At 39.0% G+C, this 15,032-nt stretch overlaps 1 long non-coding RNA gene across 1 annotated transcript in view; it reads right to left on the reverse strand.

Moving 5' to 3' along the window:
• The window catches only part of LOC105179092, a 9,593-nt gene extending 6,501 nt beyond the window's left edge, over positions 1-3,092 (reverse strand). Inside the window, exons 1-4 of the long non-coding RNA XR_849216.2 lie at positions 2,917-3,092; positions 2,699-2,826; positions 1,355-2,079; positions 1,101-1,253 (exon numbers count right to left, since the gene is read on the reverse strand). This is a non-coding gene — a long non-coding RNA (uncharacterized LOC105179092). The remainder of the gene's footprint in view (positions 1-1,100; positions 1,254-1,354; positions 2,080-2,698; positions 2,827-2,916) is intronic.
• Between the last annotated feature and the right edge of the window lie 11,940 nt (positions 3,093-15,032).

A 15,032-nucleotide genomic window follows, 5' to 3' on the forward strand; every position in this document is an offset into this window, starting at 1 on the left:
ATGAAATATACAACAAAAGAAGATGTAAAATCACTATTTGAAATTGGCTCAGGTATTAAGCCAGATCCGTAAACCGAAAGAGGGACTCGGTCACCAAAGAGTACCGTTCCCAAGAACCCGAAAAGACCCTCACAAACCCACGGTTGCACCTCACCAAAACCACCCTATGAACACGGGTCACAAAGACCATAGAGGTCACCGAGAAGAGAAGGCCACACTCACACAGTGAACTCACAGAGATATCGGAGTGAATGTAGGAGAAAACAGATTTCAGTATCGCGTACCCGAAGGGGAAGAGGAAACCCCCAATTTATACATCTCTTCAAGTAACGGCCGAGGGGGTGTGACGGTTAGGCGGTTTCCTTGAAGCCATTGAGTTGGCTTCGGAAACAGGCCGACCGGAGACGGTTCTAACCGCCATCGGAAGGTGAGAAGAGGGAGGAGAGGAAGGGGTCGGCGGAAGAGAGAGAGAGAGACGGTTCTAACCGCCATCGGAAGGTGAGAAGAGGGAGGAGAGGAAGGGGTCGGCGGAAGAGAGAGAGAGAAGTAAGGGTTTTGACCGATTAGGGTTAGGGAGTGATATTTAAGTGAGCAGCCTGGGTCGGGTAACCTGTTAGGGTCGGGTCAGTGGGTAGAGGGCCTCCAAGAGTGGGTTGTGGGCTTTGTCGGGTTTTGGGCTCCGGGATATTTGGGCCATTTATACTTATCAGTTCTTTTCATATTCCTGCTCTGATAGAAGCCAATAACATACATCTTTTGAGAGGACAAAAGTTACAATGCCATTCTATATTTAAAAAAAAACATTTCGTAATTAGAATCAGGGGTCCCAATATTGCATGCTCTTCGTGTATACATATTTAATTTTTCAGCCTCAACTACTTTGATATCCAATATCCATGTACTCAAATTTTGAAATGCATCATTTACCAATATAAGGCAAAAAAGTACCGTACGCCTTGCCAGATATTATTCCTAACAAAAATATGTGGTTGTGGTTTGATAATGTGGGAATATACACAAAGAAGCATCAAGAACAAAATAGAAAAAATATCTATTAGTAAAAACGATGAGATGCAAGGAATTTAAGCAAGAAACATTACCACGAGCCTCATTCTCTTAGCTCGATTGTCTCTTATTGAGCGACGAAAATCCTCAACCTTCTTCCTTTCAACTATAAAATCAAGAATTTATTCACTATCAAGATACTTATGGTGAGCTACCCAAATGCCATCACCCACAGGCAACCTTCTAACCTGCAAAAGCGTCAAAAGTTAAATAATCTTACCAGATTAATATGTGGATGTATGTGCCTTCAGTGTAAAGCGAACAACATATGAGGGACAAATGATACCACCTCAGTCAAGATTGCAATTCAGCAGCGAAGGTGCTGAATTTTACACTGCATCAGTATAAGATATTATGGACAAAGCCAGGATACAAAGGCAAGTGATTAACAAAACCAGAGCTAAGATGATTGAGTTGTCTTGGGGGTACAACACAACAACTTGTGCTGACTTTTATCTGAATTTGAAACTGAACATATGTTCTCTATAATTTTCCTTGAACGCGATCTGTAATAGCATGAATGATGGTGTAAAAATTATAAATCAATGTCAAGAGGAACTGAAATAATGTCTATATGAATTGGAATATACAGCAAAGCATGCCATATAACTGATTTAGCACAAGGAGGAATGCTGCTGATAAATGTTTGAAGGGTCGTAACAGAGGAGAATATAGAATAAAATGGTTTTATGCTTCTATATGTGTCTTTCTCAATAATTAAATATATGGTTAGGAGCAAATAAGGTTACATAACACCTTTAAGGTCATGAACAAATTCACACTGTAGTAGTGACATTAAGACAACCATATCAAACTTAAAGCATACAAAAAGAGTACAAACTTAAAATAGTTATGTTGCCCTGACCCTTGGATAGCAAATTATTCCCGATTATTTAATACCAAAATTACTTCATATACGTCCACAAAGTTCTTTCCAAATTCCAAAAGTAGCATGGCATTGCTGAAGTATTTGGTTTATGATCCTCCAACACGAAGCTTCTTCACTGCACAATCCTGAACATCACATAAAGGACAACATGAAGAAAGTATCTAAACACCCATGAAATTGCTTACCATGTCCAACCAAGCCCCTTAATTTAGTGAAATGGAATTCACATCTAACAGAAAACAATCTCGTCAATGTTTTATGACCAATAAACTAAAAAGAAAGACCATCTACAAGGATTTTCCATCTCAAATTTTCACATAGTAGGGCATTAGATTCCCCACAAAGATTCCCAATGTGTTCTTGCAACTCCATCTATAACATTCTCAATTCTTATAGCAGCTAATTTAGGGTTGAGGAGGAAAAATGAGAAATAGAAAGAGAGTAATCAGGGACATAGAAACTATGTAATTTACAATTATATCCTAATCCTTCTTTTCCTAGTCCACAATATATATATGTTTATTTCATATTATTGGTACTTCTCCTACTAAAGCCCCTCCAACTTTGTATCGAAAGAAAAAAGCTTGCAAGGAGGGATATGCTGACCAAATCCTACTTTCTCACCCATTTTCCTAATAAAATGCTTGGTTTCTCCCCTTTATTGGACTTTTCCCCTCCGTTTCTAACCCAAAAGAGTACAGGCTAGTACAAGCACCACCTTTGCCAGTCTAAAATAGAACTTACATTAGATGAGCAAGCTTTCAAAGTACATGAAATCCTAACAAAATCATGAAGAAGGGTTGACTTTTGGTTGATAGATGTAGCAATTTCTTGTGGTTGTATATTCTCATTAGCATATAACCCTGCTTGACCTGAGATAAAAGGCATGAAAGATGAGCTAATAATGAAAAATCCAAAACTAATTCAATATCTTCTCGTGATGGGGAAAGAGAGATTATTACCAATTGAATGTTGGTCTGATGCTGGCATAGAATATGGTCATTAGTTATAGATTTAGGTACAGAGGTTGAACCATAAATGCCATCTTCTCGAAGGCGACAAAGGACAGATAGCCAAAGTGAAGATATCTCCTTTCTCTAGGATGTTTCTTTAACCTCAGAAAAAGCATATTACCTAGAAAACTCCATGCTGACAAGCTACTAAAAAGAAAATGAATAACATGAAACCACTAAATAATGAAAGAAAAATATACAGTGAAAAGATTAAAGAAACCTATGTATGACATGATGTGTAAGATTAACATTTCTAGATGCGTATAAGTCTTACAGTTTTAGAAAAGTAAAGAGAGAAACACAAGACGAATATTTAAATAGTCCTGTCATATGACCTACGTCCACAAGACAAATGCCCAAAGGGCTATATCATATTATTCTCTCCTAGTTTGATGATATAACCTCCACCTATTTATATAGGTAAATTACATATGTGTATAACATAAAAATAAGGAAATATTTCCAAAATCAAATCGTATAGATATCACAAGAATCACTAAGATTCTGTTATGATTCTTTTGTGCTTATACGGTAATTTGGAGAATCAATTCATGATTCTTAACAATAAGAATTACTAAAAATAATGAAGTGTCATATGATGCAAAGAAACAAGTTCATCTCTTTATATGACTAGCTTAAACTATCTGTTGACAGGCCCACTTACCCAACATGAGTCAACTACAAAAATGAACCCATTCTCAAAAGTATGACAAAAGTAATGAGATTCCTAGAATAGGTCCCAACCCTAAGAAACTTACAATACAAGTGAATTCGGAAAAGACCTTATCAAGATATCGGCAGGCACATCTATTGATATCTTCAGCATCTTCAAATTAATAACTGTTGCCTTTTCAACCGAAGCACCATCATTACATTCTAAATCTGTCAGCTCTCCTAGTACATCAACTCTCGACTTATTTCTTTGTTGAAGTATTCAGACGCCCTTACACACCATCCGAACTCTTTTTTGCATCATTTGTATTATGTTAATAAAATTGGCCCAAACCAATTGGCCGGACCCAACACTTGGATGGCTCTCTCACTCCAGCCCATGGACCACACAACCCGGCCCACCTGAGGTTTAACCCGTTTGACCCTTGACCCGCATACTTAAAGGCTCTCTCTCTCAATCCCTAAAAACCCTATTCCCCTTTCCCCTTTTCCGCCGTCTGCATTCTTTCACTCCCCTTTCCAAGTGACCCCTTGGGTCTCTAACTCTCTCCTCGAATTCTCTGATAACTCTTCTCCTCCTCTAATGGCTGTTACCAACCGTTCAACTCGAAGCCCCTTTAAATGGCTGATAATGAACGGTTCAAAGGTACCGAACCATACTCTGATTAAAACTCTCTCGTCTCTCTTCTTCTTCTGTAAATCCGAGAAACACTTCATGCTCTTAAGCTGAAGTCACAAGGTTAAATAATAGCCTCTGTGGCAAGCCTCTGTGGCATTCTTGCAAAAGCCTTTGTGGCCGTGACCTGTGTGGTTCCGTTGGTGGCTTGTGTAGCCAAAGCCTTAGTGGCTGTTGTGAGAAATTGCAACCGTGTTTGGGTTGCGGCTCTTTGGCCTGTGTGGCAAAGGGATCTGGCTTCCTGAGCCTTACTCTGTTTGCGGTATCTGTAAGCCTTTTCTTTTTTTTTTTTTTGTATTGTTATTTCTGTTATTAGGGTGATTGTAATTTAAGTAGGAAAAGCCTGTAATTTGTTTTATACCTGCTGTAATTGATTCCTGCCGGAGACCGATCAATACCTTTCAGTGGTATCAGAGCGGGGTTAAGTCTCTGGCCTGAGGCCACTCACGGTAACATTGTTCTATCTCTTACACTCTTTACTTTCCGGTCCCAGTATCCCGACCCCTTACCATTTACCTCCCTTGGCCGGGCTCGAGAAGCCGTCGGGTATCTAGTAGAGGCGTGGTCAAGGCCCTTGCACTATTATAAACTGTGATTGGGATTTTCTGCTGTTTAGATATTTGTTTCTATTATCTGTGTGAACTGTGAGTATTCTGAATTATCACTGTGAAACTTGTTGTTTAAAATGTCTGGTTATAACTTGCAACCTTTCGATGGAAAATCTGATTTTTCTATTTGGCAACAAAAAATGAAAGGCATCCTAATACAGCAAAAAGTTTTTAAAGCTGTCGATGGTAAATATCTTGAAACTGTTTCTGAAGAAAAACGACTTGAAAATGATGAGTATGCTTACAGTTCTATTATTTTAAACTTATCTGATTCGGTAATTAGAAAAGTTGGAAAACAGAATACGGCTAAAGAACTTTGGACTAAACTTGAGGAACTTTACACTGAAACATCACTTCCTAGTAAATTATTTCTGTTAGAAAAGTTTTTCAGGTATAAACTTGATATTTCTAAAAATATTGAAGAAAACATCGATGATTTCACTAAACTTATTCAAGACATAAAATTGACTGGAGATAAAAATATAGATGATTATACCCCTATAGTCTTATTAAATGCAATACCTGAGTCCTATGGTGATGTTAAGGCAGCAATAAAATATGGTCGTGATAATGTAAGTCTAGAAACAGTAATTAGTGGATTAAAATCAAAAGAAATGGACTTAAAAATAAATGCCTCTAGCTCTAGTAATAATGAAGTAAACTTTGTAAGGGGAAGAGCTAAGTCTAGGAGTAATAATGATAATAATAATAAAAATCACAGATTTAGAAGACACAGTAAAAGCCGTAGCAGAAGTAGGGGAAGAAGTCCATCTAGGAATAAGTACCATAATAATAAAAGAACAGATGATAAAAACACTAAAAAGGATTATAAATGTTATAACTGTGGAGGAAGAGGACACTTCATAAAAGACTGTAAGAAACCAAAGAAAAATCCTCAAGAAAATTCTGCAAATGTTTCTGAAGAGACAACAGATGAAGTATATATGATTTCTGATGTGAATTTTGTTAATTCCTTGAATAAATATGAATGGCTAGTAGATTCTGGATGCACTTTTCACATGACCCCTTTTAGAGAAATTTTGACAAACTTTAAATCTGAAAAATGTGGATCTGTTTCAATGGCTAATCAAAAGCTTTGTGATGTTCTTGGTTTCGGTGATGTGTGTCTCATTTTTTAAAATGGTTCAAAAATAACCCTGAAAAATGTTAGGTATGTACCTGACCTTGCCCACAACTTGTTATCTTGTTCTGCCCTAGAAGAAGAAGGGCTTGAAGGGAAATGGGGTAAGGGGGTTATGAAAATATCTAAGGGTTCCCTAACCATTTTCAAAGCCAAGAAAAAGAGAAACTTGTATTTGTGCACTGTGAAATATGATTCCTTTTCTGGAAATGTTTCTTCAGAAAATAAGTCTGAATTATGGCACAAAAGATTAGGGCACATCAGTTTTAAAGGACTAGAAATATTGCATAAAAATGGTTTTTTGAATGAAAAGCCTACTGCTTTAAACTTTTGTGATGACTGCACTCTAGGAAAGCAACACAAAGTGCATTTTCCCTCTTCCACATACCCAACTCCCACTTCTTCAAATTGCATTCTAGACTATGTACATGCAGATGTCTGGGGACCTGCAAATATTGAAACTCATGGTGGAAACAAATATTTTCTTTCTATAATTGACAATTTCTCTCGAAAAGTTTTTGTATTCCTTATGAAACAAAAGTCAGATGTTTTTGAGAAATTTCAAACCTGGAAAAATCTTGTTGAAAACCAAACTGGTTACAAGCTTAAAGCCTTAAGAACGGATAATGGACTTGAGTTTTGTAATAAGCAATTTACTGAACTTTGTGAAAAATTTGGTATAAAAAGACACAAAACCACTCCTTATACACCACAGCAAAATGGGGTAGCAGAACGCATGAATAGAACTCTGCTTAATAAAGTAAGATGCTTATTAATTAGTAGGATTACCAAAGACCTTTTGGGGAGAAGCACTTTTAACTGCAGCTTACTTAATTAATTGTTCTCCTTCTGTGCCTTTATTTGGAAATATTCCTGAAAAATTATGGTCAAAAACAGATGTTGATTTTTCTTCTCTTCGCATTTTTGGATGTTCTGCCTTTTGTCATGTTAATGGTGATAAATTAGACCCTAGATCCCAAAAATGTGTCTTTATTGGTTATCCACCTGGTGTTAAGGGATATAGACTTTGGTTAAGAAGTCAACCTGGTTTTAGAGTAATTATTAGTAGGGATGTCGTATTTAACGAGTCTGAAATGCCATGTTTACAAACTTCCTCTAAAAACTCTAATAACTATAATATTGAGACCACCTTTAATAAGGTGGAACCAAATTCTAAGGATAACCAACAAGGGGTAGAAGATAGAGAAGAAAATCAAGATGGCAATAATGAAATAGAAAATGAAAGTTCAGAAAATACCTATCAACTTGTTAGAGATAGGGAACCTAGGGCACGTAGACTCCCTACTAGGCTTAGAGACTACCACTTAGCTTTGAATACTGAAAATCTTGAACCAAATTCTTATGAAGAAGCTATTAAAAGTCCATATTCAAAAGAATGGTTATCTGCCATGCATGATGAATTAAAAGCTTTAAAGGCAAATAAAACTTGGATTTTGGTTCCTAAACCTAAGGGTGCTTCCATAATAGATTGTAAATGGGTTTTCAAAATCAAAGAAGAAAATAATACTAAAAGATTTAAGGCAAGATTAGTAGCCAAAGGTTTTACACAAAAAGAAGGCATTGATTACACTGAAATTTTTTCTCCTGTAGTTAAGTTTACCACTGTTCGTATAATGCTTGCTTTAGTTGCTCATTATGATTGGTAACTTAAACAAATGGATGTAAAAACTGCCTTCCTGCATGGAAACCTAGATGAACAGATATACATGTCTCAACCCTATGGCTTTGTTGATAAGAACAACCCAAATCTTGTGTGTTTGCTTCAAAAATCTTTATATGGCCTTAAACAATCTCCTAGACAATGGAATAAAAAGTTTGATCAATTTATGCATTCACTTGATTTTAAGAACAGTGCTTATGATCCTTGTTTATATTTTAAGTATGAAAATAATGTGCCTCTATTCCTTGTCTTGTATGTGGATGATATGCTTATTTCTAGCCCCAGTCTTAGCATGATTGAAAATTTGCAGGAAAATCTATGCAAGAATTTTGAAATGAAAAATCTAGGGAATGCTAGGAAAATACTTGGCATGAATATTGAAAGAAACAGAGCTAAGTCAACCATTTTCTTAAACCAAACCTCTTATATTCAAAATATTCTTGCAAAATTTTCTATGGAAAAATCCAAACCATCTTCAGTACCACTTGCTGCACACTTTCAGTTGAGTAAAGAACAATGTCCTAAGACTGATTCTGAAAAAGATAAAATGAAAAACATTCCCTATTCAAATGCTATAGGATCAGTTATGTATTTAATGGTTAGCACCAGGCCTGACATTGCATATGCTGTAAGCTGTCTTAGTAAATACATGTCAAACCCCGGAACCTCCCATTGGGATGCTTTAAAATGGCTTTTGAGATATTTAAATGGCACCAAAAATCTGGGAATAACTTTCTCAAAAAGATCAGATGATATTAGAGTTGTTGGATATGTAGATTCAAACTATGCTAATGATAGGGATAACATAAAATCTACTACTTCTTATATTTTTACCTTTTGCGGTGCTTGTGTAAGTTGGAAATCCCAACTTCAAAATATTGTAGCTCTTTCAACTACAGAAGCAGAATATATAGCCATGACTGAAGCAATAAAGGAGGCAATATGGCTTAAAGGCTTAATTTCTGAAATAGGTTTTATGAAAAACAAAACCCTTGTCTTTTCTGACAGTCAGTCTGGGATACAACTGTGTAAGAATCCTGTTTTTCATTATAGAACAAAACACATATATGTACGGTATCATTTTATTAGAGATGTTGTAAACAAAGACTTAATTAGTCTTGAGAAAATTAAGTCTGAGGATAATCCTGCCGACATGGGAACAAAATGTTTACCAATAGAAAAATTTGATAGCTGTCTTAGAATCCTGAATTTATAAACTGTGTTGTACTAATTTTTCCTGTTCTTGCAGGGACCTAGTGAAAGGCAATGATGAAAGCCATAACTTTCGATCCCCCATCTTGGTTTGGACCAAGGTGGAAAATGTTAATAAAATTGGCCCAAACCAATTGGCCGGACCCAACACTTGGATGGCTCTCTCACTCCAGCCCATGGACCACACAACCCGGCCCACCTGAGGTTTAACCCGTTTGACCCTTGACCCGCATACTTAAAGGCTCTCTCTCTCAATCCCTAAAAACCCTATTCCCCTTCCATTCTTCCGCCGTCTGCATTCTTTCACTCCCCTTTCCAAGTGACCCCTTGGGTCTCTAACTCTCTCCTCGAATTCTCTGATAACTCTTCTCCTCCTCTAATGGCTGTTACCTTACCAACCGCTCGAAGCCCCTTTAAATGGCTGATAATGAACGGTTCAAAGGTACCGAACCATACTCTGATTAAAACTCTCTCGTCTCTCTTCTTCTTCTGTAAATCCGAGAAACACTTCATGCTCTTAAGCTGAAGTCACAAGGTTAAATAATAGCCTCTGTGGCAAGCCTCTGTGGCATTCTTGCAAAAGCCTTTGTGGCCGTGACTTGTGTGGTTCCATTGGTGGCTTGTGTAGCCAAAGCTTTAGTGGCTGTTGTGAGAAATTGCAACCGTGTTTGGGTTGCGGCTCTTTGGCCTGTGTGGCAAAGGGATCTGGCTTCCTGAGCCTTACTCTGTTTGCGGTATCTGTAAGCCTTTTCTTTTTTTTTTTTTTGTATTGTTATTTCTGTTATTAGGGTGATTGTAATTTAAGTAGGAAAAGCCTGTAATTTGTTTTATACCTACTGTAATTGATTCCTGCCGGAGACCGATCAATACCTTTCATATTAGACCTCGATAGGCACTCACGTGCTACTTCCTTCCCTTCTTCAGTCAGCATATCCCTGCATTAGAAGCAGAGAAAGTTAACAGTTAGAGCTATATCGATATCCAAAAATCACAAACGGGTGAAACATTTCAGTTCATTAATTTGTTATCAAACAAGTCCCAGAGCGTGGAGTGGAATGGCTACTGCTTCTATATATTGCCCAGTTTATGTACATTTGTTATTGTCTTGATAGAAATTAAAATGCAACATAAACTTAGTATATGTGAATTAATCCTGTGCGAATTCAACATCATTTGATAATCTAAGAACAACTAATTTAGGTCTGAACCCTTGTTTGAGCAACATGGTGTAAAGTAAAAGATGTATAATAGCATTAAATGATGATAACAAATGATTCTTACTCAAAATTGGTACAACACTCGCTATTCAAGTGATAAATATAGGTTTAGCTTTTGAGTTCATGCAATTTGAACCTAGTAAGTAGTAAGTATGTAGAAATCACAATTCGAAGAAGCAGTAAAAATGCAATCTTGTTCAGAGAAATCGCCCTTCAAAGGCCCAAACTCCATTTCTGTTCAAGTGTTCTTTACAATCAAAATGAAGAAGACGATCTCTCCCTTTTAAATAAATTGAATTACCTTCCAACTGTCTAACTAATCCACAACTAACTAACATGCTTATGTGGACCTATAGCATGCCGAATAAATGACATAAGCCCATGACTGTACAAAGAGGCCAAAATACAAAGGAAAGCGTGAATGCAAAAACGCGACTTCTCTTCTATCCGTTGTCCAAGGGATGAACAGCAACATCAGCAACCCCACCACCTGCAACAGCTTGATCTTCCATCCTGTTGCATTGGGAATTCATGTCAGCCTGAGTTCCAAGGATTCCAACAGCCCCCCTACAAGTGGGGACGGGGGCAAAGCACACGAGGCCCAACTTGGAGACGAACGAACTGAAAAGCTTGACAAAAACAGATTTCGTGAATATATCGGCAATTTTGAGCAAGACTCCGAACCAAAACAGGCATGATAAATCCATCCTTATACGCATCACGAACAACGTGACAATCAATTTCGATGTGTTTCGTCCGCTCGTGGAAAACTGGGTTCGCAAGGATATGGACTGCAGCTTTATTGTCACATGAAAGTGAAATCGGCAAAGTGACTGAAACCCCAAAGTCAGTAAGCAAATACGACAACCAACGCAATTCACATACCGTGGCTGCTAAACTCCGATACTCAGCCTCGGCGGTTGAACGAGACACAGTCGACTGCTTCTTAGTCTTCCAAGAAATAAGAGCCGGCCCAAGGAACACACAAAAACCAGTTAAAGAACTTCTGGAATCAGGACACGATGCCCAATCCGCATCACAGAAAGCCTGAAGTTCAAGAGAGTTGGCAGCGGGAAAGAACAGTCCAAGGGAAGGCGAACCTTTTAGGTAACGGACTACATGGAGTGCAGCTTTCCAATGAGCTTCACAAGGCCGGTTGACATATTGACTTAACTGCTGTACAAAGTAAGAAATGTCAGGCCTTGTGAAGCTGACATAAAGTATCCGACCAAGCGCCTATATGAATCAGAGGTCGGAAGCAGAGAACCAGTGTTGGAGCTCAACTTGAGCCCAGGTGGCAGAGGCGTAGCAGCAATTTTAGCATCAGTTAAGCCGGTGTTAGCAAGAATGTCCATCACGTATTTAGTTTGAGCCAGATAGATCCCTTGTGAATTGCGAGCAATCTCCAAACCCAGGAAATAACGAGCTTGGCCAATGTCCTTAATTGTGAAGAGTTGATGCAGGTAGGCTTTAACCTTCTTAACATCATCAATGTCTACACCTGCAAGAAGTATGTCATCGACATACACAAGGAGTGAAACCAAGCCATTAGCAGTGTGTAAAAGAAATAAGCAATGATCATGTGCACTCTGATTGAAACCAAATTGCTGCAGCTTCAACGTCAATTCGACATTCCACTGTCGCGAGGCTTGTTTCAGGCCATACAACGATCGTTCCAACTTACAAACGAGACCAGAATCCACTTTATATCCAGCAGGAGGCGTCATGTAAATGTCCTCCTGTAGGTACCCATGAAGAAAAGCATTATTCACGTCCAATTGTTCCAGCACCCAACCCCGAGCTGCAGCCAAAGCAAAGAAAAGTCTAACGGTAACTGCCTTCGCCACAGGTGAAAAGATCTCTGTGTAATCAACCCCCTCCACTTGATTGAAGCCCTTCGCCACGAGGCGTGCTTTACATCGCTCAACACTCCCATCTGCCCGTAGTTTAATCTTGTACACCCATTTCGAACCTATAGCTCGTTTACCTGTAGGTAAAGTTGTCAACTTCCACGTCTGATTTCGTTCCAAAGCCTCCAACTCAGCATCCATCGCTGCCCTCCACTCAGGATGCTTCACAACCTCTGCAAATGAACGAGGCTCTTGCAAGGTCGTCAATGATGCTACAAAGGATGAGTAACTTGCTGAAGTTGGGAGCAGAGAAATGGAATTATTGTGGCACACAAAATCATCCAACCAAAGTGGTTTGCGGGTAATTCTGGTGGACCTTCGAAGAGGAGGTTGGCTGCTTGAGACACTGTTTTCTTGCTGAAATGAGGCACTGTCATCATGCTGACTCCACTAGTAGACACAGGTGTGGAATCAAATGGTGCTGCAGATGCAAGTGGACTTGAAGCAGTGGCCTGAGTATCCTTGTGACTGACCCCAACTGTGATGGTTGGAAGAGGACAATCAAGCGAGTCTGCAGCCTGTTCTTGGGCAAAAGGGAAGACTAATTCATGAAAAACCACGTCTCTAGAGACAAAGAAAGTGTGATCCTCTAGATCGTACACTTTATACCCCTTTTGTGTCGGCGAATATCCAAGAAATGTACATCTGTGAGCTCTTTTTTGAAACTTAGATTTGTGTGGGTTGGTGTTCGTTGCAAAACAGAGACACCCGAAAACTTTAAGATGCCCGTATGTAGGTACAGTGCCAAACAACAACTCGAAAGGAGTGCGCCAATATAGAGTGTGTGTGGGAGTTCTATTCATGATATAGGTAGCAGTCAATATTGATTCGCCCCAAAATCGAAGCGGTAGAGCAGCTTGAAACATTAGTGCTCTGGCAATGTTGAGCAATTGTCTGTGTTTTCTCTCAATTCTCCCGTTCTGTTGGGGAGTATAAACACACGACGTTTGATGTATAATTCCCAGCCTTTGGCACATAGTTGCACAGTGTATATTCAAAAACTCGGATCCATTATCCGAATGAATCACCTTAACTTTAGCTGCAAACTGTGTTTCAACCATAGTGATGAAGGTGTGCAACGTAGAAACCACTTGATCCTTTTGTTTAAGAAGATATGTCCACAATGATATACTATAATCATCCAAGATCGTCAAGACATAATTGCAACCCGTCAAGGTAGATGTCTTGTATGGACCCCAAACATCCAAATGCACCAGCTCAAAAGGCGTAGTAGTGTGCGAGTCACTGCATTTAAAAGGAATTCTGGACTGTTTTGCTTTGGGACAAATTTCACACTTCATTTCCAACGAATTACTCGAGAGATTACATTCTTGAATATGTTTGATAGCTGCCATAGAGGCATGCCCCAATCTAGCATGCCAAATATTCTCATTACATTCAGAAAAAACAGTACAAGATGTAGGGGAAAACTTGCAAGAAGAAATGGAACTTGCAGAAACAGGGGCCTTCACAGTATATAATCTTTTGTGCAATGTTCCCTTGACCAGCACCCTCTTAGTCACCTGGTTCTGCAACACGCACCCAAACTGATTGAACATACAACTGTAGTTGCCTCCATTGCAAAGCTGACTTACAGAAATAAGGTTGATAGAGAAGTTTGGGATGTAAAGCACTGACTCAAGTCTAACATCATCTGTCAATTTTACTGAACCAACATATGCAGCTGCTTTCTTTGATCCATCACGAAGATAGATGTAATGTGTTCGAATAGGAACAGAATATGACTCAAAATTTGATAAATGCGCACATATGTGATTTGTAGCCCCAGAATCAATTATCCAATCATCCATTCCAAGTGTGTTAGAAACAGAGGTATTACCTGCAAATTCCTCATCAGATTGAATGTAATTCACAAAGCTTGAAATAGGATCTGATCTCGTCTCTTTATTCTTCATAAGTTTCAGCAATTCTGCCACCATACTGACAACATCCGTTTGTGCATCTGCTTTGGTTGCCACCATATCTGTTTTGTCCACCTCTTTAGTGTCTAAGTTCCCTGCAAAAATATAAGCTCCACTAGGTTGTTTCTTCCTCTCGTTTAGTGCTTTATACCACTCAGGTGCACCGTGTATTTGAAAACAAGTTTCCTTCAAATGTCCCTGTTTATGGCAATGAGAGCAAAGCAAGCCTCGCTTATCCTTCTCGAACACTGTTCTGCGCCTCTATACTTGCCTACGCGGTCCTCCACTATGTCTTAAAGCCACCTGGTATGCTGTATTATTGGCATTGTCAGCAAGGTTCATCTGCACACTACGTTGTTGTTCCACAGCAAAAGTCATGGAGCCCCATGAGAAACTGCATGAGTTGTGTGGCACTGTTCGTCTCTGCGATAGCCTTGTTTATCCCGCAAGAGCATCCTCCACAAGTGCATTTAGGTGGCGATGATAGGCAAAAGAGCTCATTCCATAGCTTTTTCAGTTTCGTCAGGTAACTAGTTAGTGTCATGTTTCCTTGCGAAATCGATGAAATCTCCCGTTGTAACTGATATATCGTTGGTCCAGTGCTACGGCCATATCTTGCCTCTATCTCCAACCAAAGCTCACGAGAAGAGCTCACATACATAAAGCCTTCTACGATTTCCTTCGAAATCGAGTTCCATAACCATGAAGTAACCATGAGATCTGCTCTCCTCCATTGTTCAAATAGAGCAGAGCCTATTGCCGGTCGAGGAAAAGTTCCATCGATGAAGGCTAACTTCATCTTGCAGCCAAGAGCGACATAAACCGCTCTACTTCATGTCAGATAGTTGGTGCCAATGTGAAGAGGCGAGCACAAAGCTCGAATTATCGGAGGGATGAAGGTACAAGACATCCTTTTCATATTGATTGGTCTCCAGTGTTCGAGAATCCGCCATGACTAGGCTTCTAATCTCAGCAATTTACAGAAAACAAATCGTAGAACAGACGTATCAAGAGACCTTCAAAATG

Source organism: Sesamum indicum, unplaced genomic scaffold (assembly GCF_000512975.1).
Source record: "Sesamum indicum cultivar Zhongzhi No. 13 unplaced genomic scaffold, S_indicum_v1.0 scaffold00121, whole genome shotgun sequence".
Taxonomy (NCBI): Eukaryota; Viridiplantae; Streptophyta; class Magnoliopsida; order Lamiales; family Pedaliaceae; genus Sesamum; species Sesamum indicum.